Below are 6,253 nucleotides of genomic sequence, written 5' to 3'. Positions count from 1 at the left end.
GAAAAAGGTGATGGTAACATCAGATCTCAAGTCAAGGATATCTGTCATGCTGTGCTTCCAGTCGAGGAGGTCGAGTCAGTTGTTGCAGCGATGGATGTTGTTCACAGAATCGGAAGGCCCAAGGATGGAGGACAAAATCAACCCCCACGTCCAGTGATCATCACATTCGTTTCCAGAAAGGCAAGAGATATACTATGGAAAGAGTCCAAGGCGAACAAGTACCTGAAGAACAACCGTCTCCAATTTAAAGAGGATCTAACTGCAGCCGACCGTACCACTCGAATTCGTCTTTGGCCAGTGGTGGAAGCAGCCAGGAAAAAGGGAGACAAGCTTTCTTTGTGGGAGATAGGGCCTTTGTGAACGGTCAAGAAGTAAAATAATATGATGGGTGAAGTATAATGTGAAATGATGGTGTACTGGTATACCTAGGACTTTTATGTTCCAATTGCAGCTTACAGATTTATAGTACACAATATTTTGATATGGCAACATACTAGTACAGTGTTTTCTGCAATTTCAGGTGAAACGTGAGTACAGAGGCTTAAGTTGCTCTAAGATAATATTTTCTGATTATTTGTGTTCCCAATGTCAATTTCCATTCTTACTGTTAATGCCAGGGGTGTCAAAACTTGTTGAAGAGGAAGTGTCTATTTTTGTATTGTCAAAACAAAAGTGCTGATTTTTACTTTAAAGTATTTAGCTCCGTTTCTAGTGGAGGTTTTTGAAGAAGCCATAGATAAAGGAGAATTACCTCCCACCCTTTCCCAAGGTTTTATTAAATTGATCCCCAAACCAAACAAAGATAAATTAAGTGTAGAGAATTGGAGACCAGTTAGCTTATTAAGTAACGATGCAAAGTTATTTGCCACGGTCTTCGCCAAAAGACTAAAATTAGGATTAGACAATATTATTAATGAGGAACAATCAGGTTTCATGCCTGGCAGAAATATATGCAACAACATCCGTTTGGTTTTGGACATGATTGACTATCATGATTATATTTTAGATGATAGTTTTATCCTACTTGTGGATTTTTACAAAGCATTTGACACAGTAAGTCATAATTTTATGCTCAAAGCTATACGTAGCTTTGGTTTTGGAGACAGGTTTTTGAGAGCAGTTAATACACTTTATACAAACTGTAATAGCTCTATTGGACTGAGCCACGGCACGACTCCTAGATTTAACATCCACCGAGGCATAAGACAAGGTTGTCCTTTAAGTCCTTTTTTATTTCTTCTTGTCGCAGAAATTTTGGCCGTACACATCAAAAATAGCTCATTTAATGGCATCATGGCAGGAGACAGAGAATTTAAACTATCACAAAACAATCTTCTTAACTAATAAAAATGAGGTTCCCAAAGTGATCCAATGTATAGAGATGTTTTCTAGAGTATCAGGACTTAAAATGAACTTGTGCAAATCGGTGCTTTTGCCACTAAAAGAATGTGATATATTGGAGATAAATGGTATTCCTGTAAAGAATAGCTTCACATATTTGGGTGTTGTCATTACCAAAAATGAAAAAGACCGTAACAACTCAAATTTTGATCCTATAGTTGAACAAATAACAAAAAAATGTAATATGTGGTTAATGAGGGATCTCTCCTTAAATGGCAGAGTCTTACTGTCCAAGGCTGAAGGGATATCCCGAGCTGTTTATGTGTCCTTGGTTCTGGGAATGCCTACTACAACATATAAAAAACTGGATAAAATTCTGTTCAACTTCATTTGGAGAAATAAATGTCATTATTTAAAAAAAGAGATATTATGTAACACAAGACAAAATGGAGGTCTGGAAGTCTTAAGTTTTGAAACCCTAAACAATACTTTTAAAGTTAAATGGCTGACTAAATTGATTCAAGAAGAAGATAGCATGTGGAATACTTTTCCTAAATTAATTTTGGAGGACTCAATTTCTTGTTAAAATGTGACTATAATCCTGATAAGTTACAAGCTCTGCTAGCATGGAGATTACTGTACAAACATCATTTTTCACCTACAAACTATTACATTTGGAATAACAGGTGCATACTTAATAAAAATAGATCTTTATATAACAAAAACTGGGTTAACAATGGCATTGTATTAGTCTCACAGCTTATGAAAACTGACGGTAAACTGCTGCTTTATGAAGAATTTATATCTAAATTCAATATAGCAGTTACACCGAAGGAATATGATGTTGTTTTTACTGCCATCCCAAAAAACGTTTTACAGCTGCTCATAGGATCTACAACTGAACTTCATGTGGCAGATCTTGCTTACAGAATTTTTCTTGGGGATGTAGATATTACCAAGGACAAATGCAGTAATAGATACATTAGAAACCTTTATATAAATATAATGGTTCCTTCTGCCAAAATCTTTTGGTCAGCTCTCTTTAATGATATTGATTGGAAAAAGATGTGGTTGATGAGTGATAAAGTTTTTCTTAATAATAAAATTAAAGAAGTTTCTTACAAAATTATACACAAAATTTATCCAGCAAAAAATACTTTAAAAAGATTCCACATTGATATTGAATACTCTTGTACCTTTTGAAGCTTGGATGAAGAAACTATTGAGCATCTGTTTTACCATTGTATGTTTACTAAATTGTTTTGGATCAATGTAGAGAATTTTATTGAAAGAAAGACAGATCATCTGCAAGAAAAGGACATTTTTCTTTATTTTGAAGATAAAATAATGGAAAAGGACTCAACTTTTTTTGTACAACTTATTATTCTTTTTGGGAAATTTCACATCCACAAAAGGAAATGGGCTGAAGGCAAACCGAACTTTGCAATGTTTATACAGGATCTTTTACAGTACAGCTCCACCCTCAACGGTCTTGAGAACTCGAAAGCCCAGAAAACTGAATGTATTTTGGAAAGATTCCTGTTTCGCTGAGATGTCGCTTTCCTAATTGGTTCTTTGATATTTAAGTGTGTATGCTGATGCACACCTGAACTTGTATCTCCTGGACTTAATTTACTCTTTGGATTTAGTTGTGTTGCTTATTCTTGTCCCCCTGGCTGTACAGTTTATGTTCTTTATGTTGTGTTGTTCATTTATTAAAAAACAAAAGTATCATAAAGTATGGGAAAATCAGACACAGCTAATATGATCTGTTCCTCCATGTTGCAACAGGTTGCAGATGGCACTGTCTAGCCTGCTCTCATTGGTCAGTCAATGAAAACCTCTCTGGTTGGCTGTAGTACCAGGCGACAGCGAAAAAAATGGAACATTTTCCTATTTTCTTGTGTCGCGTCGCAAGCCTCGTGTGCACATGTACATGAATGAGCGCAACATTTCACATGCACGAATGTCGCCTGTCGCTTGGCTGGAGGAGGGCAGCGATTTTCGCCTCAATACGCAGGTTCCATAGGAAATGAATGGAGAAGGTGCGACGTCGCCTCCCGTGTGTCGAGCCCATTAGACAGGCCTCTTCACTCTTCATTTTTATTTATCTACTTAAAAACACATTTCTTCTTTCTTTTTTTTTTTTTTACTTGTGTTGTCCAGCATTGTAGCAAACAGAATGATGGTCTGGCTGCTGTGTTGTGCTGAACAAATTTGCTTTGCCAAGGGGAGCTTTATGGGTATAAGGCTCCTCTTGATAAACTCATTTTTATTTCTTTATTTATTTAAATACATTGTTTTATCTTATTTATTTTGTATTGTGGAATTTATATAATCTTGCTGGACCTGAATGAAGGAGGCTTAAAAAAGGAGAGTAATGAAGACAAGTTAAAAGAAAAGTAGAAAAAAGGAAGAAGAGACAAAGATACAGTAGATAGAGGCAACAACCTTCATTCCAACCTAATACCAGACAACCAACTGCTACACCTGTACAGAAACACAACAGAGAATTTCTTACAGCTTTTACAGGTAAACTACGCTGACAGTTATATGGAGTTCATAAAAAATAACCAAGACAGCAACAACATGTATCACAACAACAACCAAAGTACCAAAGACACACACATAATAAATAAAAAAAAAAACCTAAACAAAAGTAGCTCTTAGTGTATAAACGCACTGGACAACAGTGACTGTCAGCATGCAGAGTGTGAGGAATGAGGAGTGATCAGTGATAAGGAGTGATGAGTGTAATCGTGCAAATGTGACCATGTCTCTACAGAGGCTAGAGGCAGACTAGGGCGGCCCAGAGACCCAGGCCAACAGCAGCAATCCTGGAGCACTAACCCAAACCACATCATCACGAAGACCACCTCGTACCCACCCCGAGGGCGGCAGAGGAGAGCCCCAGCAAGAGTCCCCTGCAGTTACAGCATCGATAAAAATGTCATATTAACTTACTGGAGCCACGCTACGTGCTGCTGGCACGCAAACATTTGAGGGTCCCATGTTATACATTTTCTCAACAATTTCATTTGGGTTTCAGAGGTCACCAACATTATTTGCAAAGTGTATTACCCCAAATTCAGCCTTGGTCTTTAATTTCAGTCATTCACAAAGTGGCTCTAATGAGTTCTACTGAGAACGGGCTGTTTCTGTGTCTGAACCTTTAAATGTTCATGAGTAGTGCCTGTTCACGCCCCTCTCTGGGACATGATCTGAATTTCGCTGGTGCCCACTCTTTGATTTTAGAGGGCAGGCTCAGCTAGCCAAGGGGACGGGTCAATGACAGTATCCATTACCCTGGGAAGTGGTTTTTCCCTTTGTGAAGTCACAAAGAGAAAGATCTCAGACTCACTCATTTAAGCACACATTCGTTAAAAAGTAGAGCAAGTGAAAGAGGAGACAGAATTTTCTCATTTTTGGGCCTCATACACAATCTCTGAGGACACATATGATTGTTTGAAAATGTTTCAAGAACCTTTCAAGAACCACTAATACATATCTGATAAAAACTTGTCACTATACAGATGAGGAGCAGCTACTATTGTCTCATGTTTAACAAACCAGGCACATTCAAACTAGTCACATGGCAATAAATCTGGCAGACATACTGTCTGATGCTTTATAGGAGTGGGAACTAACAAAGACCCGTCACCCTGACAGACAACAGCGCTAATATATACCGAGCTGTGGAGATAATGTCTCTGTTACACGCCGGGTGTTTTTCACACTCGCTAAACTTGGCTTTACAAGCAGCTCTCAAGATCCCAAATGTTGCATGTCTGCTTGGGAGAGTGAGACACACTTTTTCATTCTTTCATCGTATTGCTATGGCCAGCCTCAACTAAAAGAACAGCAAACAAAGCTGAATCTGCCTGGTACTGAGCCCTAGTAGTTGTTAGTGTTTTATTATGCATGTTTAAACTCTAGTAGTGTTTATATGTCAGTAGCTTGACAGTAAAGGGGGTCAGAGAAGAAGGAGAATGATGCACAGCAAAGGGCTGCAGGCCGGGACTCAAGCCTGGACCGTCTGCACAGAGGAGCTGTAGCCTCTGTACATGTTGTTACCAGTTGTTAGTAGGTTTGTTTGTTTGTTTGTTTGTTTGTTTGTTTGTTTGTTTGTTTGTTTGTTTGTTTGTTTGTTTGTTTGTTTGTTTGTTTGTTTGTTTGTTTTTTTGTTTTCTTTTGCAAAAGCACCTGAAAATTATTTTGAATTATCAATTAAGATAAAAATTCTGATATTTTCTGAAATAATTGGACAACACAAAGGCTGTAGAGAGAAAAACTAAAACACTGTACGATGTAACTCTAAAGGGTGGAAATATAAAATTTATATTAAATATAGTTTAATACATAAATATTTATGTACTCAGTTACACCTCATGTTCTCATTACAGTTTGTAGTTAATAGTGGAGTAAAGCTTTACGTTACATGGAGGTGAGTTGATGACACGCTGCACTAATTCAGCAATACCAACCAGCATCCAGCAGAGGACATCAGAAGACTTCTTCTCTCACAAGAGCCACTGAGGCCTTTTTCAGAGACCAGAACACAAAGTTTATGAACCCTCTACGTATGCCCCAACAGGTTGAAGAGAAACGCAGAGTCAGTATGAACCACGCTGTAGGCAGCGTTGTGTATAACGTGTTAAAAAAGAACACGTTACACACGACACTGGCTGTAGGTAATAAATCTGAAGTCCAGCCAATTAGAGAACATGTTTGTTTGTTGTCCTGGTAACTGGGGATGGGCTTTAACCTGTTTTAAAGGGGGGGTTCTCAAACTTTTCCCATCATCTACCATCTCAGAACATATCAGCCTCTCCAAGAACCACCTTAATGACTAAAATTAAAACACAGTAGAATATAACAACACTTTTCCATCAGACTTCAGACAGATGCAGGT

The sequence above is a fragment of the Melanotaenia boesemani genome, chromosome 3, assembly GCF_017639745.1.
Source record: "Melanotaenia boesemani isolate fMelBoe1 chromosome 3, fMelBoe1.pri, whole genome shotgun sequence".
Taxonomy (NCBI): Eukaryota; Metazoa; Chordata; class Actinopteri; order Atheriniformes; family Melanotaeniidae; genus Melanotaenia; species Melanotaenia boesemani.
Note: the sequence above shows the minus strand (reverse complement) of the source record.